Raw genomic sequence first — 26,141 nt, 5'->3', positions numbered from 1 at the left:
TCGCCGCTTAACATGTTTGACCTTCAGATGTTCCCTTGGCTCTCTGTCCTGAGCAATAGCTCCATTGTTGTCATAATAGATGGCTATTAGACCCTTTATGGAGGGTACAACATCAAGTTCACCAACGAACTTACGAATCCAAACTGCCTCCTTAGCCGCTTCAGCAGCTGCCAAGTATTCGGCTTCAGTTGTAGAATCTACAGTTGTGCTCTGCTTGGCACTCTTCCAACTAAACGCTCCTCCATTTAGGCAGAACACATATCTAGAATTTGATTTGAAATCGTCTCTCTCTGTTTGGAAGCTTGCGTCGGTATAACCTTCAACAACTAATTCTTCTGAGCCACCATATACCAGGAATTTATCCTTGTTCCTTTTCAGGTACTTTAGGATATTCTTGGCCGTAGTCTAATGCGCCTTTCCTGGGTCTGATTGGTATTTGCTCGTAGCACTCAAGGCATACGATACATCTGGCCTAGTACATATCATGGCATACATGATCGATCCAATTAACGAAGCATATGGGATCTTATTCATCCTTTCTCGTTCATGTAGTGTCTTTGGACACTGCTTCTTGCTCAAGGTTATGCCATGTGACATGGGTAAGTGACCTCTCTTGGCCCCTTCCATCCTGAATCGTGCCAGTATCTTATTGATGTAAGTACTTTGGCTCAATACAATCATCCTCTTAGATTTATCCCTATAGATCTTGATGCCCAATATGTACTGAGCCTCTCCTAAGTCTTTCATTGAAATAAATTTTCCAAGCCAGGCCTTTACAGACTTTAACATCGGAATGCTATTTCCAATGAGCAATATGTCATCGACATATAAGACTAGGAAGGCGATGTCACTCCTACTGACCTTCTTGTAAACACAAGATTCATCTAGATTCTTGATAAAACCAAACCTACTGATGGCTTCATCGAATCGCAGATTCCAACTTCTGCTAGCTTGATTGCTTCAGCCCATAAATGGACGTTTTAAAGCTTACACACTTTCCCAGCATTGTTTTGGTCAACAAAACCTTCAGGCTGTGTCATATATACAGTTTCTTCTAAAATTCCATTGAAGAAGGCAGTTTTGACGTCCATCTGCCATATTTCATAGTTGTAATATGCAACAATCGCTAGGAGGATCCGAACGGATTTAAGCATTGCCACCGAAGAAAAGGTTTCATCATAATCAATACATGAATTTGCCTATAACCTTTTGATACCAATCTAGCTTTGTAAATGAATACATTTCCATCTTTGCTGATTTTCAATTTGAAAATCCACTTACATCTGATAGGTGTGTAACCCTCGGGTAAGTCAACCAAGTCCCAGACTTGATTTTCAAACATGGAATCCATTTCAGATCTCTTGGCCTTTTGCCATTTAGCAAAGTCGGTGCTCGCCATCACATTCTTGTAGGTTGCCAGTTCCTCTCCATCCATTACCAGGATGTCCTGACTCTCAGTTAATACAACACCAAGATACCTATCAGGTTGAGACCTCGGCCTCTGCGACCTACGTAGGGTAATAGACTGAACATTTGCATTTTCGGTTTGACTTTGCACATTTTGACCAGCGTCAACAGATGCTGTTTAAGCACTTTGACTGTCAATCTGATTTTGTTGCTCATCCTCTCAAACTTCATCGTGTTCGATTTTCCTCCTAGTTGTCATTTTGGAAAGATGTTCCTTCTCCAAAAAGACACCATCTCGAGCAACAAACACTTTGTTCTCGGATTTATTGTAGAAGTAATACCCTTTGGTTTCTTTTGGGTAGCTCACAAAGAAAACCTTGTCAGATTTGGGGTGAAGTTTATCAGAAATTAATTTCTTGACATATGCTTCGCATCCCCATATCTCTAGAAAAGACAACCTTGGAGGTTTCTTCGTCCATAGCTCGTATGAAGTCTTTTATACAGCTTTTGATGGAGCATGGTTCAGTGTTAGGGCCGCAGTTAGAAGTGCGTGTCCCCAGAAAGAGATAGGAAGATCACTAAGACCCATTGTTGATCGTACCATGTCCAGCAAGGTTCGATTTCTCCTTTCAGATACTCCATTCCATTGCAGAGTTCCTAGAGGTTTCAATTATGAAAGTATACCCTTTTCTTTCAGATGATCATCGAATTCTTGGCTCAAGTATTCACCACCTCGATCCGATCGAAGGGCTTTGATTTTCTTTCCAAGTTGATTTTCAACTTCACTTTTCTTTGAACTTTTCAAATGATTCATATTAGTGCGACATAAGGTAGACATAACCATATCTTCTATAGTCGTCTGTGAAGGTGATAAAATATCGATGGCCGTTTCTTGTGGTTGATCTCATTGGTCCACATACATCGGTGTGTATTAGGCCCAAGAAGTCACTTGCCCTTTCTCCCAATTCGGAGAATGGCTGCTTTATCTTCTTGCCTAATAAACATCCTTGGAAATTCGAATGAGTCAAGAACACCTTCCTATACAAGTTTCTTGATGCGTTTGATGTTAATGTGGCTAAGACGACAATGCCACAAGTACATCTGATTTGACTCAATGGTCTTAGCTTTCTTGGTGGTATTATTAACATTATAAACGTGTTTGTCTAATGAAATCACATGAAGACCATTTTCAGAATGTGCAATATCATATAAAACATTATCGAGATAAAACGAACATTTATTGTCCTTTACTCGAAATTCAAAACCTTTGGCATCCAACGTCGAAATTGAAATAATGTTTTTGCTAATGTTGGGAAAATAATAACAGTTTTCAAGTTCCAAAACTAGCCTGAGGGCAAAGACAAACTGAGAGTTCCTACGGATACGGCCGCAATTATGGCTCCATTGCCGACCCGGAGTTCAACCTCTCCCTTCGCTAGCATTCTAGTGTTCCTTAGTCCCTGAGAATTGGAACAAAGGTGTGAGCCACATCCGGTATCTAATACCCAGGATGCTGACCTAGTGAAGTTTAAGTCTATAGCGAATATACTTAATCAAGAAGCAACGGTTCCGTTCCTCTTATCTTCCTTGAATTTGAGGCAATCTCTCTTCTAATGACCCTTCTTCTTGCAATAGAAGCATTTGGAATCAGAATTAGACGATGCTACCATCTTCTCCATGTTATCCTTGGTAGCTTTTGGCTTAGGCGGAAAAGTCTTCTTACCTTTCCCCTTGAAGCCTTTCTTCTTCTTGCCTGAGTGTTTGAACGGCTTGCCCTTTTTGATCATGAGCATATCATGCTTCCCCTCATCCTTGAGCGTTTGCTCGGCTTGCTTCAACATACCATGAAGCTCGGTGAGGGTTTTCTCCATGCTGTGCATGTTATAGTTCATTTTGAACTGATCATATCCTTTGTGCAGCGAGTGGAGAATGATGTCAATTGCCATCTCGGTTGAATACCCTGCGTCAAGCCTTTCCATGTTCTCAAATAATCCTATCATTTTGAGTACATGTGGGTTGACTGATGACGTAGGGAAAAGTAGGTCGTTTTCTACCCTTTCCTAGAGCCAAAGAAAATTTAAAAATACTCGACCAACCTAATACGAGTATATGGTAAGTCAAGGGTCGAACCCAAGGGAATGAGTAGGTGCAAGCTATAGCCTAGGTTAAGCTACTTCGAAGATTGTGGGAAGATGCGGTTGGTAACTAAGGTATCAAGAAAACTAAATTAATCGAGAAATTCAATATACTAAACACTAGGGATATTGGTTCCACATGCAAGCTCAATGATTATGCTAATTGAAGGATCACTCAATCAATTCAAATGTTGCAAAGGACAAACAATAGTTGCAATCAAAGGAATTCAAGAGCTATCTCCTATAAGCCAAGCTAGGTTCACTATGAATGGCTAACCAAGAAAATCACAATTAAAATCAATTAATTAAAGCAATTCTCAAATCAAGGGTTCATGTCATTGAAATTTTAAATGCAATCTAGATTAATCTTATAGATTGATCACTCCTAGTCTAATTAATCACATGCACAACCATGTCAATCAATTTAATTGCAACAATTCAATCAATCAAGGATCATCAACTAGCAAAAATCATCAATCTAGCATGCTTCCCCTTCTCCCTAGCAACTAATCTACTCACTAATCATGGTGAAATTGAAAAACAAAACAAATTCAATCAAAATCATATTCATTTCAAGTTTAATCAAGAAGGAATTCAATCTCTCAACAAATTCTAAAGCAAAGAATGAAATCCAAATCAAACATTCAAAAATTAAAGGAAATTGCAATAGAAGTAAATTCAAAGGAAAGAAATCTCACAAACATCCATTGATGAGAAGAAGAAATCCAAGATCAAGTTGAAATCCAAGATCAAATTGAAGTACAATCAAGCATCTTAAGCTTCTCTCTCTACTAATTCTGGAAAAATAAATGTCAAGTACAAATTAAGTCGTCCTCCTAAAAAGAAAAAGATTAAGGGTATAAATAGAAGAAACGAGCGAAGGGGGCGGGGCGCCTTGTGCGCACGTACCACAAGGCCGCGCGCGCGCACAGGTGGGTCTTCGCGCACGCAACCCTGTTGCCGCGCGCGCGCACCCCTACTCGGTGCTCGCAGCCTTGCCTCCTTCGTTTGCTCGATCAATCTCCGCGCTCCCTAGCATCCTTATCATTGGTGCACTCGAGGCGATTTTCGTGAGAAGGGCAACTCCTTTATCTTCCAAGCATAAGAATGCCTCAAGCCAAAGCATAATTTCCAAGGCCCTCGAGCTCGCGGAGCTAGCTTGAATTACGCTTTCGGAATCCCGAACCTTGCTCCATTAACTTTCTTGAATGCGCTCGAGCTTTCTCCTTGGTGATCATACCTCGGGAAACTCAACATACCTACAAAACAAATCAAGGAAACAAAGAATCGAGAGAAATAGCCAAGAAATGAACAAAATGACAAGAAAACCATTAAAAGCATGCATTTCTCTAAACTTACTCACAAACACGCAAAGCAAGCATTATTATGTAAAAACACGACAAAAAGGACTAAAAATGAGAACAAAACTATAAAGAAAACCTAGCCTAAGAGTGCCATAAATGACACTCATCAAATTCCCCCAAGCTAAACCTTTGCTCGTCCTCGAGCAAAACAAAATCAAGCTTAAAGGAAAATGATGACATTAACTAGGCAAGCAAGAAATGAGAAAGACTAGAGAATAAAAGAATATACACTAACTCACTTTCGTAGGAATCACGGTCAATTTTAGCAACAATTGACAAGCCATTTAAACCTCTAGATCGCCCTAGAGGACGAGTAATGCTCCCGTAAGGGTTTCCTAAGAGGTTAACCCATAACTCTTTATTAAAAGGAGGCAAAACATAAAAGGAGAAAAGAGAGAATTAAAACCTTGAAAAGAAAAGGAGAGCTTATACAACGACTTTTGCACATGATCAAAACACGAGAGGATATTAAACTTTCTAAAACAACAATGGTAAGCACGTTCTAAGATATCGAGGGTTGATTAAAACATAGGACATGCTAAGTATAGAGAACTACCAAAACGCAATTCACCATCATCTAAAAATAATTTTAGCACATTTTCCGAATTGGCTTCAAATCTTCTTTTAGCAAGCGTCTCAATAGTTCCTCGAAGGAGCCGGAAAAACAATAGATTTGAGGTTTTCTCGACATCTTGACTTTGCATCCCCTCTCCTTAGGCTTTAACTCATAATGCCCTCCCTCGGTATATGACTCAACCACTAGATCAAAAGGGCTTTCCCAAAGGTTGTAACGTAAAGGAAAAAGGTTGAGGGTAGGCTTAAAATTTGGAATTTGGTGGTACACCTAAGTTGTGAAGCAAAGATTAGCCAAATCTCAACACCAAAACAAAGAGATCACCAAACAAAAACAAACTAACACCCCGAAGCTTATTCAAAGCTATAACCACAATCATATATACAAAAAGCGTAAGACGCTTCCCCCAAGCTTAAACAAAGCATTGTCCTCAATGCTTAAAATAGGGAGAAACATTTACATCAAAATGGTTTTGAACTTTTTCGTTTTTACTTTATTTCAATTTTTGCCAAAGCTTTTTGAATTTGCTTTGCTTTTTCTCATTTTTTCAATTTTCCATTATTCACTTTATTCATTGTCCTTGCCTCTTTTAACTATGGACGGCTTTTGCTTTCATTTATTCACTTGCCATTATTTACAATATATACAAAACGCAAGCTTGCTTACAAATAAGAACCAATATCCAAACTCATGTACCACAATCTCAAAGAACATGATCATTTGCTTCACAAAAACCGAAAATGGAACAAAAAGAAACAAAAGGCCCAAAGTTCTAAAGATGTGGCTTGAAAAGAAGGGAAAAAGGCTCAAATGGTTAGCAAGTAGGCAAATGTGAACCCAAGAACTAAAGATAAAGAAAATTTACCTAGGAAAGAAAAATTACCACCCCGAAAAGATGCCTTTGTCCTCCCTAGATGGTTCGGTTTCGTGTTTGAGAATTATGAGTCAAGATTCAAGATTAGGTCTGCAATAGTCAAGGATCCATGTCGCTCATGCAAGTAATTGTAGAAGGCGTGAAAAACAATGAAACCTCACAAGGATGTGGCAAAAACTCACTAAAAGCTTAAAATTCACCAAAGGGGAACGATTGCGAGTTTTCAAAGACAAAAGAATTCGGCGTCAAGGTCCCAATAGTTTTAAAGGACTACCTTAGCATACTCTATCCTAAAATTAACCAAAGATACTCTCAAACTGTGCAAACCATTGTTTTTAGGAAGAATAATAGCCAATGTGCAAGCTTAAGTGGTACTAAGTCCAAAGCAAAAGCAAAATTTAAGAAAGAAAAGCAATGCCTCAAAAACATTTTATTCATATTTACAAAATCCTTTTACTCTTCTTTACTTTTTATTTTTTTTATTTTTTATTTTTAATTTTTTTTTTATGTTTGCAAAGGAAAGTATAAAATCAAAATGTAAGAAAGCAAAGTGTAAAAAGGAAAGTAGAAGAAAATAGAAAAGGGAAACAAAAAGAAAAAGAAAAAGAAAAACATAAGAGAATAGAAAAGGAGGAAAAAGAAATAAAATAAGAAATAGAAAAGTAAAGGAGAGGTAGAAATGCAACAAGAAAGTCATGCTAACACACATAAGTCCTAATCAACAAACAAGTGAACATTCGGCTACAAAGCCAATGTTCCCAAACACACTAAGGTATTAGAAAGCAAACATCCTCGAATCGTTCAACTTCTCCTAATCTAAACCTAAACTAAGCATCCAAGAGAAAAGAATAAAAAAAAAGATCAGAAGGATCTCACCAGGCGTCGAAGCTATGCTACATTAAACAAAGTGAGAGAGCCCCTTAATGAAGCATTAATATCCAAAGCATAAGCGACGAAGCAGGGTGAAAGAGAATATAGACTATATACAAAGAAGATTGTTAGTAACTTCAATACAAAAGAAAAGAAGAATATAAAAGATAACATGTATGTAAATAAAGAAAAAGTAATATATGATAGTATCAGGAATAGGGTCAGCAATGAAATCAGGAAGCAAAATCATCAGACAGAAGCAGAGTCAGGAAACAAGATATCGAACAACCATCATCAGGAATCATAATCACAGAGAAGCAGAGATACACAGCAGACAACGATCAGCAGAACAAACAACAATACCAAGAAGTGGATAGAGAAATCAGCAGAAATACATCATCATCATCACCAGAGAAGCAAGAGATACACAGAGATCAATACCAGAAGCAAAAGAGACCAGGAGTGAACTACAATAGCGAGGAGGGAAACAGTGAAACACACAAACAACATAAATCACCCCTAAGCTCAGAATGAACCACCCCCCAAACTCCAAACCTAATAACACATAGGCAAAAGAGAACATCATATAAAGCACATAAGAAAAGGGGGGTAGCCACAATAGACTCACTCCGCACTATGGTAAGGGGTAGAATGAGAACTCCCCTCACCGGTTTCTAAGACATGAACCGAGCTAGCCATCTCACTCACCTCAATAAGAGCTATCCCCTTTAATCTCCCCTCCTGCCTAGCACGGTCTATCTTAATGAAATGAGACCAATCATCCAAAATCGGCTCTCCCGATAATCCCCACCTATCAAAAGTCTCGGGGTTCGGGAAAGGCATAGGGTTTACGAGATCATATGCATAATCGCATCCACCGGGCCGCTTATAGTCGTAAGTGGCCGGGGTGGTGCCCATGATAGCACTGGGAGGGATATGAGGACCCTCCCAATAGGGGTAACAAGGTCTAGGACCCACGATAGGGTCAAAGGGTTCCCATTGAGGGATAGGTCCTTGTTCAACCGGGAGGTATGGGTAGTTCAAGTAAGGTTCAATCTCCCCCCTCCTAACATGGTAGTCATACAATTGATTAGCATGAAAATCATAGCCAAGAGAAGAATTACGCCCCAAAGGCATGGAAAACAAGACATTAGTGATGGAATCTAACTTGGCATGAATAGTAGATAAATCAAATGTAAAAGAAGAAGTAGAAGGAGGGATAGGAGTACCTCCCCGTTCAACCGGGGGTAAAGCTTGGAAATCCGTCGAGAGAGCATCATTGGAGGCAGTTCTTGTATGATTTGACTTCTTCCGAAGAAAGGGGTCGATGTTGCATCTTGGAGGTCTCTAATTCAAAGAATTTGTCTTTGACTTACGGTTTGTAGCCTCCTTACTCGGAATCAAGAACCACTTTACTCGGGACACCTTCCATATGAAAACATTATGCTTCTTGGTACGATCAAGGAACTTTTGGTTCACAAGGGCATAGACATTGAGGAAATGAGAAGGCGTCTTCTCCCTAGGGCAACTATCGGAGGGAGATCGCATAGCAAATCTTTATATGAATCATTGAGGCAAAGAGCGAGGATAGAGGTCATGCCTCCAATTTGGATGCTCCCCGAAAGCGAAACACCATCTCGGATATCCAAAAATTGGTTGATTAAATGTTGAGCGAAATCAACAAGCTCGATCTCATGCGACTCTTGGTCGGCAATCCATAGCCAACAAAGTTCCTCACGGGAGATAGCTCCCAAAGAGTCCTTAAAGCATAGTGCATAAGTGAGAATACGATTGAAGTATCTCATAGCCGGATGAACGATCGATGCGGATTTTGAAGTTTGAGGCTCATATTTTCGCTCATCAGAGATACGTCGCCACCACATGAGTTCATCATATTCATGGTCGCTAGTCATTTTTCCATTGGCCGTATAGACAAGATGGTCTTCATCAACGGCCCAAGGAAACCGAAAGTAGGAACAAAGTTGTGACTCCGACAACCGATGATCATTGTTGAAAAGTTGAAAAGTCAAAATTCTCGAAGAGTCACCGCTTAACTCTCGGACCACTTCAAGGGATGATAGAAACTCATACGTCACCCTAGCATAGGTAGGGGCGCTCAAATCCAAGAACTCTAAGAGACCGAGGTTCTTGGCTAGGTAGCGAACATCATCATCTGTTCTAAGTAGCTTGGTTGTTGTTTGATCGTAGAATCTTGTTGACTTGAGCTTCCGCTTGGATAGTTGCTTGAACCTGTCCTAATGTAATTCCTTATAGAATTCAATGTTGTATGTCTCTACCACCTCGGGGGGAGGTGGAATAACGTGCCTAGCATTCCTTGAACTTGTTCTAGCACGCTTCTTATGACGGATGGGAACCATCTACAAGAAGCAAAGCAATTCATGAGCAATTCATTTACAATTATCATTGTTCAAGAATATTCAAAAGAAATTGCTCTAAAATCAAGCACAAACATTGTTCAGTAAAAAATGAAACAAGAAATGGTCACATATGAACAATGCCATGAATATTGAGATATAAGCTTGAAGCAACTAGTCATGAAGTAATGGCAAAATTGGACACAAGAGACCAAATCATGAATCATTATGAGCAAATTAATCCCAAAACATTGAATTATCAAATAAATGAAACTATCATATAGAATACCCATGAGAGAGAAAATGACCAACAATGGTGAATCAAGGATTTAAGCAAGTTATACAAATTCATTATGAAAAAGCTTCAATTTAACATCCAATAACATCATTCAACACAAATTACAAGTTAAAAGAACCAACAATGGAGTTCTACCATGAAAGCAAAAACAAGGATTTCAAGCTTCAAAAATGAGGAAGAAGATGACTAGAAAGTGAGAAATTATACCTCAAAGAAGCTTTAAATTACTTGCAAATTTCACAATTGATGAATATAGAATAATTAGAACACCCAAAGTTAAGATTCAAGCACCAAAACAAACCCTCAAAAAGTCGAATTTTAGCCCTAAATTTTCGAAAATAAAATCGAAAATTTCAGTTTTTTTTTTAATTTTTGAAAGATTTAAATGAGGTTAATGTAATTTGTGATGAATTGAAATTAAAAAGGATGAATGTGCCTGAGTATTCAAAGAGATTGAAAGGTTTTATGAGCAATGAAAGAGTAGAGGAATGAAGGGGTAGTCGGGGTGAAAGAGAGGAGTGAATAAGGGATGGTTTGGGAATGAAAGGGGCACGAAAAGGGGTTGGTTACTACTGGGGATGGTGTGTGCGCACAGAGGGGTTGGTACGACGACAGGGGGGGCTGCTTCGCTTGCTAGGGGCTGCAACACAATCAAATTTCTGCCCTACCTGGTGTGTGCGCACCAGGGGGGTCTTGGGGAGGGCTGATTTTTGCGTGAGACGCACCAAAAGAAGCCAAAAATTCTGACCCCTGTGGTGCGCGCGCGCAGGGATGGTGGTGCGTGCGCACTAGGGGGTATGTGGGGGGAGGGTTCAAAACCGTCAAATTTCATCAAAATTAGCTTAAATTTCTGACCCCTTTGGTGAGCGCGCGCAACTTATAATGCGTGCTCACCAAGCAAGAAAATTTCGGCCATGAACATACTCTCGAGTTTGCACTAACGAGATAGTTGAAAACTCACTCGAAAAAGAGTAGAAAATCAATGAAAATGCAAACACGAGAGCATAAAACCCCAACAAACTTCTTCACCTAAGCTTAACCAATCCTCGTGAAACCTTGAATTAACACCGAAATTGTTGGAAATTTTCATCGATCCAATCTCATGGCACCTAAAATCAAGAAAACAAAGAAGAATAAGATAAATTCTCAAAAATAAAAGATATAGAAAAATGAAGAATTAAAAGAAAAGGGTTAGAAAACCGGGTTGCCTCCTACGAAGCGCTTGTTTAACGTTATAGCTCGACATTCTCCACCTATTAAGGTGGTTGTCGGAGAAGCAATATGTGAATAAGGCCAACAAAATCACCATCGAAATACTTCTTGAGTCGATGGCCATTGACCTTAAACGAAGACAAAGAATCCATCATTGAAACCTCTACAACACCACTAGGAAAGACATTCTTAACCAAGTAAGAACCGCTCCATTTTGACATGAGCTTTCCTAGAAACAACTTAATTTTCGAATTGTAGAGAAGAACTTTATCACCAACAAAAAACTCTTTCTTCTCAATAAGCTTATCATGAGTTTCCTTGGAACGAGCTTTGTAAACACTAGCACAATCATAAGCATCAAATCGAAGCTCCTCTAGCTCATGAAGATCTAACCACCTTTTCTCCCCCACACTTGCCAAATCAAAGTTTATCTTCTTGATTGCCCACAAAGCACGGTGTTCGAGCTCAACCGGGAGATGGCATGATTTGCCATAGACTAGGCGGTATGGAGTGGTACTTGTTGGTGTCTTGAAAGCCGTTTTATAAGCCCAAAGAGCATCATCCAACTTGTCCGACCAATCCTTCCTATTTCTTGCAACCGTCTTTTCAAGGATTAATTTGATTTGACGATTGGAAACCTCGACTTGGCCGCTTGTTTGAGGATGATAAGGAAGGCCAAATCGTTGATGAACTCCATGCTTTCGCAACATCTTTTGAAAGGCATTGTGAATAAAATGAGAACCATTATCGCTTATCACCGCCTTTGGAACACCAAACCTTGGAAAAATGACCTTCTTGAACAACTTCATTAGCACCTGATGGTCATTAGTTGGGGAAGCAATGGCCTCAACCCATTTAGACACGTAATCCACCGCAACTAGGATATATTGATTTCCAAAAGATGAGAGAAACGGTCCCATGAAATCAATTCCCCAAACATCAAATACCTCCAATTCAAGAATCGGTTGTTGAGGCATCTCATTTCACTTGGAGATATTCCCAACTCGTTGACAACGGTCGCATGTCTTAACAAAACCTCATGAATCCTTGAAGAGATGCGGCCACCATAAACCGCTTTGAAGAATCTTGGTGGCGGTTTTAGAAACACCCATATAACCACCACTCGGATCCGAGTGGCACATCTTCAAAACACTAGGCACCTCTTCGTTTGGAACACAGCGCCTAAGTAAGCCAACAACTCCTCGCTTGTACAAGATGGGATCATCCCATACATAGTGTCTTGCCTCTCTCTTGAGCTTATTTCGTTGATTCTTAGAAAAGGAAGGTGGAAACTCCCCACATGTAAGATAGTTCACTATGTCGGCGAACCATGGGAGCTCCTTTGCCTCAATAGCATATAAGTAGTCATCAAGCATCCTATCCTCAATTGGAGAACCATCATCATGAATTTGAGAATCTTCAAGACGAGATAGATGATCCGCCACAACATTTTCCGCTCCACTCTTATCCCTAATCTCAATATCAAAAGTTTGAAGTTCGACCACCCACCGGATCAACCTAGGAATTGATTCTTTCTTGGAAATAAGGTACTTGAGAGCCGCATGATCCATGAAGACAATGGTCTTGGAACCTAACAAATAACAACGGAACTTCTCAAAGGCATGAACTATAGCAAAAAACTCCTTTTCCGTTGTGGTGTAGTTCCTTTGAGCACCATTTAGAGTCTTGAACATATAATAGATCTCATGTAGCTTCTTTTCCACTCTTTAACCCAAGACACCTCCAATTGCTGAATCACTCGCATCGCACATTAACTCAAAAGGTAAATCCCATCTTGGGGCTTGAACAATAGGAGTAGAGATTAGAGCCTTCTTCAACTTATTAAATGCCTCCAAACACTTATCATCGAATACGAACTCAGCATCCTTTTGAAGAAGATCATTGAGGGGCTTTGCAATGAGCGAGAAATCCTTGATGAATCTTCTATAAAACCCGGCATGTCCTAAGAAAGATCTCACTCCTTTCACATTAACCGGAGGTGGAAGCTTCTCAATAACCTCAATTTTCGCTTTGTCCACCTCTATCCCCTTGTGAGAAATCTTATGGCCAAGGACTATGCCTTCCTCCACCATGAAGTGACACTTCTCCTTATTCAAAACCAAGTTCACCTTCTCACACCTTACCAAACATTTCTCAAAGTTTTCAAGACATGCCTCAAATGAAACACCGCCCACGGAGAAATCATCCATAAACACTTCCATTTCCTCCTCCAACATATCTCCAAATATACTCATCATGCATCTTTGAAATGTTGCGGGAGCATTACAAAGGCCAAACAACATTCTCCTATAAGCAAATGTTCTATATGGACAAGTGAAGGTCGTTTTCTCTTGGTCGTCCAGGTGGATAGAGATTTGGAAAAATCCCGAATAACCATCAAGAAAACAATAGAACTTGTGCCTCATTAGTCTCTCAAGCATTTGATCAATGAAAGGAAGGGGGAAGTGATCTTTCTTTGTGGACATGTTTAGACGTCTATAGTCTATACACATCCTCCATCCCGTGACTGTCCTCGTCGGAATGAACTCACCTTTCTCATTCTCGATGACGGTCATGCCTCCTTTCTTTGGGACAACATGAACGGGAGAGACCCACCTAGAACTTGAGATGGGGTATAATTCCCGCGTCCAAAAGTTTGGTGATCTCTTTCTTCACTACTTTCCCCATTTGGGGGTGTAGCTTTCGTTGTCTCTCAATAGAAGGTAGAGCACCCTCCTCAAGGGTTATGTGATGTGTACATAAAGCGGGGCTTATACCTTTGAGGTCATCAATGGTATAACCCAAAGAACCTTGGTGCTTTGTCAAAACATCACACAACTCTTGAGCTTGGCGCTGACTCAAAGAAGAGCTAACAATCACGGGATAGGTGGAGTTGGGTCCCAAGAATTCATTCCTAAGGTGTGATGGAAGAGGTTTGAGCTCAACCATTGGAACACCTTTACCTTCCTTTGATGTAGCCGCTTGCAACACTTCTTGGCTAGAAATGCTCATACACATTTGCTCTTCAACATCCTCAAGGCTTTCATTGAGCACGTCTTCATACAAAGCCATCTCCATGCTAGGAGCACCTATCTTTTCCTTATTCAACAAAACATTCTCAAGAGCATCGTTAGAAGTGAGCAATTTCTCATGCATAGAAGATACAACATGATCAAGAGAATCAATCAACATGTAATTTTCTAAAGAAGAACTTGGATACTTCATACTATCATTCAAGTCATATTCTATCACCTCATCCCCTACTTTGAGTGAAATTTTAGCACTTTTCACATCTATCAAAGCACCCGAAGTAGCAAGGAATGGTCTCTCTAGAATGATAGGAATGTTAGCATCTTTGTCCATCTCAAGCACCACAAAATCCACTGGAATAAAAAATTTCCCAACCCTCAAAGGAACATCCTCTACCTTACTCTTAGGAAACTTAATTGACCTATCGGCTAATTGCAAAGTGATGTTAGTAGGTAAGAGTTCCCCTAGCTCAGGTCTTTGGTACACTGAATATGGCATAAGGCTAACACTAGCTCATAGGTCACACAAGGCATTCTCAATTTGCATTTTATAAATGGCACAAGGGATGGAAAAGTTTCTGGGGTCTTTTAGCTTAGGTGGCATCTTATTCATTATGATTGCACTACAATTCTCGGTCCAGTTCACCGTATCTACACCATCACAAGTCCTCCTACCACTCAAAATGTCTTTGAGAAATCTTTCATAGTTGGGTAATTGGGTGACAACTTCGGTAAATGATAGAGAAAGGTGAAGTTGCTTGAGCATGTCAATGAATCTTCCAAATTGTTCATCTAACTTGTGTCTCATGAATTTTTGTGGATAAGGAACCTTGGGTTTCACAATTTCTTTCTCCACTCTCACCTCACTAGGCTTCTCAATCTCAACCTCACTCAAAGATGCACCATCTCTCTCATCTTCAACCAAAACCTTTTTTGTGCCCTCCTTGGTCTCACTCTTCCTAGGCGAACTCTCCTCAAGAACCTTACCACTCCTTGTGACAATAGCATTGACCGGTCTCTTGGGATCTAGGCCTTGGGAAGGCAAAGAAGAAGGGCTAGCATGGTCTTTCAAAGCATTAGCAAGTTGAGAAATTTGGTTTTCAAGCATCTTATTATGAGTCATCATTTCATTAAATTTCTTGTCACTTGCGGCCATGTAAGTGTTCAACAACTTTGTTTGATTTTCAATGATTTCATCCAAATTGGTTCTATGTGAAGAAGAAGAGGATTGAACATAGGAATTATCATTTTAAGCCTTTGGAGAAAAACCGGGTGGGGGACCCCTTTGAGAATTATTTTGAAAATTTCCCCTATTTTGATTGTTCCAATTACCTCCACCTTGATTATGGTTAACATACCCTTGGTTATGATTACCATAATTTTGGTTATGATTTTGGCTACTATAACCTTGGTTGTAATAGTTACCTCGGGAATTTTGGTTCCCATGGTTCCTATTACCACCACCTTGGTTGTAGTTGTCAAAATTGCCATGGTTTTTATAATTCCTATTCCATTGACGTCTTTGATTCTCAAACCTAGAATCATGATTATTTAATACATAGTTCACATGCTCATTCACATTTCCATCTTGATCATCACAAACATCCATACACGCATGAGGGCAACTAGAAACATCATGATCATACGACCCACAATCATCACAAAACAAGCATCCACTAGGCATGTTATTAGAAGAGGGAGGGGGTTGAGAATTAGAAGACATACCTCTCCCCTTATATTGGGAAGGAATACTTGAAACATGGTAGGTAGCACTTTCCAACTTCGCCTTGATAGCGGACATCTCCTTCCCCAAGTTTGTCATTTGTGAGGATAGATTGTTGATTGCATTTAGATGATCAACCGAGTACACCGAAGAGCTACTCTTGCTAGTTGACTCTCTTTCTCCATCTTTCCAATCTCTATAATACCTCACTACATCTTTAATTATGTCCACCACTTCCTCTTCCGTTTTGTTCATGATAGGACCTCCGGCTCCTCCATTTAAACATGATTTTCCTTGAGGACTAAGGCCTCCGTAGAAGATTTGAATAATTTGGTAAGTAGGAATTCCGTGGTGAGGACATTCTCTTTGATACTCTTTGTATCTCTCCTATGCTTCATAGAGACTCTCATTAGGCTTTTGCTTGAAACCTTGAATCAAAGCTCTAGCCTCCGCCGTTTTCTTTTGTGGATAGAAACGGGATAGAAACTCCTTGGTCACTTCATCCCATGTCCTTAGAGAATTCGGCTTGACTTCCTTGTCTAGGCATTCCAAGGTACGCCCTATGAGTGAAAAGGGAAAAAGCTTGAGGCGGATGAATTCTTGGGAAATTCCATTCACCTTGATAGTATTGCAATACTTTTCAAACTCCTTGAGATGATTTAGCGGGCTTTCATGCTTGGCACCACTAAATTGTCGCCTCTCTATCAAAGTGATCATTGCAAGTCTTATTTCAAAGTCATTTGCCGTTGTTGTAGGTGGGGCAATCCCACTCTCAAATCTATATGCACCGGGAATCCCCAATTCTTTCAACGCCACCCTTGGATTTTCTCCCATTCTTGCTTGTTCCTCCTATTGTGGTTCTTCTTCACTTGAAATGCTAGGGCTCAAAGATCATCTAGCACCCCTTAACCTTGCAATAGTTCTCTTAATTTTCGGATCAAATGGCACTAGCAAACGACCATGTGCTCTATGCATAAAATCTCAAAAGAAATGGTCAGTAGCACGGCTACAAATGTAGCCTAAAAGAAAATCTTTTTGTATTTTCAATTAAAAGTGAAATAGACTCAACAACTATAACCAAGCACCAATATCACTCCCCGGCAACAGCACCATTTTTGACGTAGGGAAAAGTAGGTCGTTTTCTACCCTTTCCTAGAGCCAAAGAAAATTTATAAACACTCGACCAACCTAATACGAGTCTATGGTAAGTCAAGGGTCGAACCCAAGGGAATGAGTAGGTGCAAGCTATAGCCAAGGTCAAGCTACTTCGAAGATTGTGGGAAGATGCGGTTGGTAACTAAGGTATCAAGAAAACTAGATTAATCGAGAAATTCAATATACTAAACACTAGGGATATTGGTTCCACATGCAAGCTCAATGATTATGCTAATTAAAGGATCACTCAACCAATTCAAACGTTGCAAAGGAAAAACAATAGTTGCAATCAAAGGTATTCAAGAGCTATCTCCTATAAGCCAAGCTAGGGTTCACTATGTATCGCTAACTAGGAAAATCACAATCAAAATCAATCAATTAAAGCAATTCTCAAATGAAGGGTTCATGTCATTGAAATTTGCAATGCAATCTAGATTAATCTTATAGGTTGATCACTCCTAGTCTAATGAATCACATGCACAACCATGTCAACCAATTTAATTTCAACAATTCAATCAATCAAGGATCATCAACTAGCAAAAATCATCAATCTAGCATGCTTCCCCTTCTTGAATGCGCTCGAGCTTTCTCCTTGGTGATCATACCTTAGGAAACTCAACATACCTACAAAACAAATCAAGGAAACAAAGAATCGAGAGAAATAGTCGAGAAATGAACAAAATGACAAGAAAACCATTAAAAGCATGCATTTCTCTAAACTTTCTCACAAACACGCAAAGCAAGGATTATTATATAAAAACACGGCAAAAAGGATTAAAAATCACTAGTAGAAAAATACAAAAAAACACCGCTCTATGGCCAAAAACCGGTGGCTTAAAAAATGGGCGGGTTAGGCTAATTCACATTGCCACCGGTTCAAACCGAACCGGTAGCCTTTACCATTTATGCCACCGGTTTGAACCCGTGGCAATTAGCAATTTAAAAAAAAAAAAAACAAAAACGCTCCCTTAAATACCCCAAACCCTACCTCAATTCACTCTCCCAGCCGTCCCTCTCCTCTTTCTCTCTCCTGCTCCCCCTCTCTTCTTTCTCTTTCTCTTTCATTTCTCTTTCTCTTTCACTCTCAGCCGATCTTCCTTCTCTTTCTCATCTAATCTCCTCCTTCTCTTTCCTTCTCTTTCGATCTCCTCCTTCTCATCTCCTTCTCTTCTCATCTCCTTCGTCTCCTTCTCCCTCTTCTCCTTCGATCTCCTCTTCTCCTTTGATCTCCTCTTTGAGTTCGTGCACCATCATCAAGACCACAACGAAGACATGCACAACGAAGACATGCACAAGGTTTGTGATTAATCAATTAATTCTTGGTTTTTGATTTTAAATTCTGGGTTTTTGTTTTTTGACTCTGGGTTTTTGTTTAATCAATTAATTCTGGGTTTTACTCGATTTTAATCAATTAATTCTGGGTTTGTGTTTTGGGTATTTGTTTCATTACTAGTTATTGATTTTTTTGGGTTAATTAGTCGATTTTGGATTATTTTTTTCAGTGTTTTCGTCGATTTAAATCGATTTTTAATTGATTTTAATCGATTCTAAGTGGATCTCCTTTTGGGTCCTATTCGATTTAATTCTTGGTTTTTTCATTTTTTTTTTTTAGTTCGTGAAAATCAGTTTAGTTTTTTTTGAGTTCGATTTAATTCTCATTTTGTTTTTAGTCCTCGTTTTGAAAATCATTTTGATTTTTTTTAGTTCGATTTAACTCTCGGGTTTTCACTAATTCCTAGGATTTTTGTTTAATTTTTTTCTGGTTTTTTTTCTTTTTTTTTCCGGGTTTTATTTTTCTAGGTTAATTTTCTAGGTTTTTGTTTAATTTCTGGGTTTTGTTTATATTTTGTTTGTTTTTTCTGGGTTTATTTAACCTATTTAAATCGATTTATGGGTTTTTTTTTGTTCTCAGCTTATACAGTTGTTTTTATCTTTTTTTCGCAGCTTATTTTTTTTATTTAATCGAATATTTTTTTGATGCAGGTGTATTGATTTGGATGTAGATGTTAAATCGAAGAAAAAAGATGCAGGATTATTGATTTAGGTGTTATATGGTTGTTTTTTAATTTTAATGTTGTAATTTTTTTTGGTTTTTATTGTAAATTTGTTTTTTTGGTTTTTAATGTTGGAATTTTAGTTTTGTGTAATTTGATTAATTTAGTTGTTTTAAATTGGAATTGTTGTATGAGTAATTAAGTTGTAGTTATTAATTTGGTTTTATCACTCTTAAAAAGTGTACAATTATTAGATACTATGAATATATATGTGTTTTTACATATAATTTACATATATGTATAATTTCTGCTACAATTGAAGTGAAATAAATGAAAAAAAAAATATTTTTTTTTGTTTTCTATGAACATTATTGCCACCGGTTAACCGGTGGCAATACTTTTTAATACCATTAAAAAAAAGTTGCGGGGAGCAATTATTGCCACCGGTTAACCGGTGGCAATAATTGTTTTTGCCACCGGTTTTGAACCGGTGGCTTTTTAATAATATTATTGCCACCCCCCACCTTGCCACCGGTTCAAAACCGGTGGCATAGGGGGGTTTTGAACCGGTGGCCAATTCATATTTTCGTCTAGTGAATGAGAATAAAACTATAAACAAAACCTAGCCTAAGAGTGCCATAAATGACACTCATCAACTAACTCTCCTATCTTGAGCTTGCTCTCAAGGATCTGCCTGTGGGTTTCAAACCTTTCAATTTGCTCTCAAGGATCTGCCTGTGGGTTTCAAACCTTTCAATTCGGGCCTGCTCTTGGAACATGTTCTGCAGCTTAGAAATGATCTTAGAAGCTGTCTCCTTCTCAAAGAAATTCTTTTGAAGGTCGGGAGACATTTTGGCCAACATGATGCATTTGACATCCTGATTGGCAGTTTACCATCAGTTTAGGGCAGCCTGAGTCACCTCCTCATTGGGAGTCTCGTGCATTTCCTCATCTACGATATATTCCTTTTGCTCTTGCATGAGAACTATACACAAGTTCCTTTTCCAATAAAGAAAATTTGCCCCACTCAACTTCTCCTTGTCGAGAATTGAGCGCAATGAGAATTAGTTTTTTGATTTATTTGCAGACATTGTTCTACAATTGAAAGAATTTGAAATGAAAAATCATTCATAATACTTAAATAAGATTGAAATCATGCATATTAATCAAACTTATTTAATCAAATTTATTTAATCAAACTTATTTAAATCTTATTCACACATTAAATTGTCCCCATTTGGTGAGAATAAGTCGATTCCAAGATCTAAAGAATCAATGAGTAGTTAAGCATGCTTTGGCTTGTCTTAACACTCAATATTCTAAGGTAAGAAACTCTTTGCTAATGGCTGCAAGCCACTCTTGGTTAGATAAATCGTCGCATCTAATGCTATCACAACAACTTATCCACTTTGCCACGACATGTTAGGACTCCATCACTCATATCGTTGAGTATAACCAAAACCAACATGCATACCCGGTATACCTTACGTATCCTAGGGAGAAATAGTGATGCCTCGCTTTGGCATAGCCCATCACTACTCTCAATAGGTCGGTAAGTGTTGTTTTGGAATGGCAAATTTTACTCAATATTTTAGGGACCTAGGGTTTCTATGTTGGTAGATTTAAGTGAACTTAATTAATCATCGCAACATTCGAAATCCTAAACATGCATCTAACATATAATTCATATATATAATCATAAATATTTATCGAAAACATAAATAAATGATGCATTTGGCATCTAGCATGACCCCTTAAGTCTTTAAGTCTTCTAGGGTCTTCATTTGCAACTTCATGGCTTCGTCTTCCAAGAACCTCCGTCTTCAAGACATAACCAAAATAATGCAAATACTAGTATCTACGATTAGGAATAATCTAAATATTAAGGTACAAAAATACTGAACGGTTCGCAGACCGTATTTAGATTTACAAAAATACATGACGGAATGCAGTTCGTATTTTCTATCCTGATCGGGCCCCTCTAGTTGCCATTTTTATTAAATCTGTGAGAGAATATACATTCCATTCATCCATTCACTATTTGTGAATGGCCCATGCAATTTACAATGATAAACAAGTAACGATGCACAAACACGCGCAAACTAGTAACTAATTTAGGTGGTTAATCCGATTAACGCGCCTAATTAAAACTAGTCAAAGTTGTTTAACCGATTATGTAATTTAGCTCAATTAAAATTGAAGCTACCACTAAATTCCGCAGTCATCTTAATTAATCTAATTATTAAGCCAGTAAACCCAAAATTTTTCAAAGCCTCCAAAATTTTAATTAAAATTAATAATCATAATTAAAATAATTAAAATAAATAAAAAGGCCAAAACGTAAATAAACATAACCGATCATGCCGCAAGCACGTAGCACACCCCACACGCACAGCCCGCAGCTGCACCAAGCAGTGTACGCACACAGCCCGCAACAGGCAGCATCATGCGCGCAGCATGCTGCTGCCTGGCTGCTGCTGCTGCTTTGTGGCGCACCAGCCACATAACTAGTGTGGCGCGCACCAAGCGTACCCATGCCTTGGCAGCCACATGTGGGCTGCTTAGCAGCCCGGTTGGCCGAGGGTGGTGTGGCCTTGGTTTGCGTGCCATACTCTCGAGATTAATTTCGAATTTTTACGTAGCTTAATTAATTAATTCCAAATTAATTTTAGAATTAATTTAATGAGCAAAACGAAAATTATAACAAGTCTAACTTAAATAAATTCATCCAAGTGCACAAAACCAAAATTATTCTCAAGAACTATTCTTTAATAAAATTGGTTCAACTTGATGCAATAAAATGAATAAGGCTATAATCACTATTAATTTAATTAACTTAAATTAATCATGAGATTTGACAAAAATAAAGGGGAGTTGGAATTTTGAACACAAAAAATTCAAATAAAGATTCCAACTTTAGCTTGTGAATCCTTGAAAAATTATATATTCCAATATGAAGATAAATGAAATTTCTATCACAAGATTGAAACTTTATGATTTCAATCAACTTAATAAATGATTAAATCAAAAGGTTCAATAAAATTCATGGAATTTAGTAACTCAAAGTTCCAACCACTTAAAACAATTAAAGATTGGATCTTTAGTACTTAGAATCCTCAAACAATAAATTTTTCACACTTAATTCAATGGATTTGAAATTATGTGAAAATTTAACCAATCTTTCAAGCACTAATTACTACAAAGTAACCGTGTTTAAAGAGGTAAAAAAATGCCAAACATTAAGGAAAGAACCAAATACACAATTACCATAAATATGCCATTAAGATTCAAGATCAAAAGATTAAAATTTTTTCGTCAAAAACGAAAAAACCCTCGTAAAAAGGCATTTCTGGTCGGATTTTAGCTTTGTCAAAGTCCTAAAAAGGGTTGAAAACTTTCCAGAACGCTGTTTCCACCCAAAATTCACTATTTTTGGGCAAAAATCAGGGTTCGGGGCAAAAAATCATATTAAAATGGGATTAAAATTAATAAAACTGAGCTACTAATCTAATTAGAAACATAAACCAGAAAAATAAAATCATAAAAACACCTTGAAATTTTTTGTTATAAAAATAAATAAGGAAGACTCCGATACCGTTGTTTGGTTTCGATGAGTTCGACTCACCACGGAAAATAAAACCCGAGTCCAAGGAAAAACTCACAATTAATATAACAAAATGCATAAATAACAAGATTCGAGAAAAGACTAAATTACCCTTGTAGCGTGCTTCGCTCGACCAAATGGAGCTCTTACTTAAGAAAGCCAAGTCTCACAAAGGACGATGACCTCCGACATAGTCCACCCACAACGCGACCTGACCGGTTTACTACTTGGAAGTTAGCCATGTCCGACCAAAAAGACTACCCGAGTAATTAATGAGCTTATAGGTTTTCTCTCAAGTGGAGATGCCTAATTGAGCTTTTACTCAAGAGAGTTTCCCAAAATCCCAAGGGGAATATTTATAGGAAAACTCAAGTGAGAAATCCACTATCCCATCAATGTGGGAGAGTTAGTAAAATCAATTTTATCCTTTTATTTTTAAATCAAAAACAAAAGAAAATAGCCAACAACTAATTAATTAACAAGTGGCATTCTAAGATTAGAGGTTAGGTAAGGACCACAAGGGAAGGGGGGACCAATAGTTGATCCCCAAGGCTCCCAAGATAACAGGCCAACACTCCCCACCGGCCACGTGGCAGCCGCCTTGGGCACCAAGGCGCGCCCAGCTGGAGGCCTTGGGCCTTGGTTGGGCCTTCCGTGGCTGCTTGATGCAGGGTGTGCGTTGCCTCGGCCCAGCAAGCCACGCACATATGCGGGCTGCTAGTTGAGGCTTGCTGCTGCGCCTGTGCTAGCACACGCAGCCCAGCACGCCACGCATGCTAGCTTGGTGCTGCTGGGTGCGTAGTGCTTGGCGCACCAGCAGCGATGGCCTAGCACACCTGCCTGTACATGCGCGCAGTAAGCCACACACACTTGTGCGGGCTACTGCTGCTATGTGCGCGGTTGGTGTGTGCTAGCCATGTGCACTTAGCACCATTTGCCCCTAGCACTCGGTTTGCTCGGGCATTCCGATGTTAGGTGTATTTTGGTAATTTTCCATTAATTAGTTTGATTTTACCGTCTCGTCTTTTACTAATTCGACTTGACTTGCGACACTCGGTTTCAAGTCTCCTAGCTCGATTTCCGATTCTAAATATTTATTACTCGAACGACTCATTAATTCCTTCCGAATTAATTCGTCGTGTCGGATCGTTAGTTGCTTGGGTGTGACCCGAATGGTTTAGTCAAGATTAAGCTGTAATATTAATTATGCATTAATATTACTGATTGGAAGCGGCCTCCACCTAGGCATTCCGATCACTTGAATTTACTGAATAAATAGCTTTCCAATAGCTCCGAACCCTCTATCGGAATAATACACTTGTTCGAAGGACGCCATTTCTTTCAAATTAGGTTTAGACTTCGGGTTTAAGCCTAATTTTTGATTGGGCTTAGTTAATTGGACTTTAATTCATTATATTTTGGGTTAAGCTAGGTATTTTTTATTCTTGTGGCTTAATTAGTTGTCCATAAGTATTCTTCACGTTGATCCAATACAAATATGGTTTTATTTATCATCATAGCACTTTCGGTCGGGACAGGAGGCCAAAAGTAGATGTCTACAGTTAGCCCCCACTTTGATCGAGTCTAGAATTGACGAGGATCAAAGTAGTCAAGGAAATAAATCCGAGACTCATTCTACGAAGTTCCTTTAAGAATAAGGAATCTTTCAGTAGTGTTGAGAATATCGAAACTATTCTCGATTCGCTAAATGTTCGAGACAAGTAGCTGCTAAGGCTAGAAAAGTTATTTTCTAGTTTTAGTGCGCTAAAGAATCTAGATTGACCCTTTTAAAATGTAGAACAATTTTACAAGTAAAGCCTGTCCTTGGTGATGTCATGTCATGAGAAGATATCGGTTTAAAAAAGAGTAAAGAGGATGATATCTTCTCAATTATGTCATCGTTGATATAAAGCCCTTCGATATGTCATTGAAACTTTAGTCCATGATTTTAAGAAGTTAAAAGATGATAAAAGAGAGGTGTTTCGGCATTTGTAGCCTAACACGTGAATAGAGGTTTTGACTCTTGCTTGCCAAAACGAAGTATTCGAGGTCCACAAGATAGAAATACATGTCTCATGACTAAAGGCATATATCCAAATCCAGTGAGAGAGAAGAAAATGTCTCATGACAGGGGGTGGACAGACACCCTAACTGTCTGGTAAGCTAGTAAGCTCACTAACTACTATATTTTCTTCCAATCGAGAATGTGTCTGTTCACGATGGTTCGGCGCGCCAGTCGACTCGTAAAGCTAACGCCTTAAGTTTTAAAAAGAAGTTCTATTGTTTTCGTTACGGGAGGTAGATCACGTTGCTGGGGAAGAGGATGCAATTTTACGCAGCACCTACGCCATACAATTTTACAATTTACGATATGCCATGCAATTTTACACTGCACGATACGCCATTCTTTTTGTTGTGGACGCCAAAATAAACGAAAAGAACATGAAATTTTCTAAAGTTAGTACAGTAAAATGACAAACCTGTCTATGGAAGCTTTTACACAAAGCACCACTACGAAACGTTTTAAGACACGCTCACGAAAAACGTCCACAACATATGCTTGGGTAAGGGACAAAGCATGGTATGCATGCAGGATGATGCAAAAAACTATTAAAAAAGAAAATAAACTACAAGATGCAAAGAAAATTAGAATATTTCGATAATTTGCGCGCCATTACTTCTAATGACGAGCAAAAACCATTAAAAAATGAATCAAACGGATCGAAATTAATATATTGGTCTTTTAAGTGACCAGTATTCGCGCGCAACTCAGTGGGTCGTGCTAACCAGGCGCGCGTCTCGTTCTGGGTTGCGTTGGGTTGTCACGCGCAACAGATTCAGTTGCGCGCGATACTTAAGTCAGTAAAAGAAATTCACTTTCTCTTCTTCTTCTTTCGCCATTTTCGACTCTTTCTCTCTCTACAAAGCTCATAATTCTTTGTTTTTTGAAGCTAAAGGAAGTAGATCTCGTCCCCTATTCATATTTGACACAATACAATGTAAGTTTTTGCCTTTCTTCCTTTTTTGGTGGAATTTGGGGAAAATCGAACCGTTAAACCCCAAAATTCGAATTTAGGGGCTTTTAATTTGGTCCATTTTTCTTGAAATTTTTTGTACCATGTTGTCATGCCATGTTTAAGGAGCGTTTTGCAACAAATTTCATGAAAAATGGTTGAGTATTGAACCTTGTATGACCATTTCTTTATTTAAGTGCGTTCTTGGTATTTTGGTCGAATTTTAGTTCGATTTTGCTGTTTTTTGCTTGCTCATTTGGTTATACTTGTTGATTATGAAGTGAATTATATTATTGGAACTACGATTACTTTCATGAACCATGTTTCGAAAATTTTGAATCCAAAATATGGCACAAAGTATACACTTTAGCTTATTTTTACCCTGTTCGAACCTCATATTGTTTGGTAGACGATAATTATCTTTATGTTATTATTATTCGCCTGAAAATAGGTGTTTCTTTGAGATTTAGGAATATAATCTCTAGAATACTTTAGTTGAAACTAGTATAGAAT

The 26,141-nt window shown here is 38.6% G+C and overlaps 1 long non-coding RNA gene and 1 other non-coding gene across 2 annotated transcripts; both read left to right on the top strand.

Annotated features, from left to right (window-relative positions):
• Positions 1-16,204: 16,204 nt before the first annotated feature.
• On the top strand, positions 16,205-16,310 carry LOC145590260 (small nucleolar RNA R71). The gene has a single exon (XR_014101898.1). It is a non-coding gene; the product is annotated as a small nucleolar RNA R71 (small nucleolar RNA).
• Positions 16,311-18,030: 1,720 nt separating this feature from the next.
• Positions 18,031-19,274, top strand: LOC145587756 (uncharacterized). The gene is made up of 2 exons (XR_014101423.1): positions 18,031-18,312; positions 19,000-19,274. It is a non-coding gene; the product is annotated as an uncharacterized LOC145587756 (long non-coding RNA).
• Positions 19,275-26,141: the final 6,867 nt, after the last annotated feature.

Source organism: Chenopodium album, chromosome 17 (genome assembly GCF_948465745.1).
Source record: "Chenopodium album chromosome 17, dcCheAlbu1.1, whole genome shotgun sequence".
Taxonomy (NCBI): Eukaryota; Viridiplantae; Streptophyta; class Magnoliopsida; order Caryophyllales; family Amaranthaceae; genus Chenopodium; species Chenopodium album.
This window is presented reverse-complemented; position numbering and strand designations above follow the sequence as displayed.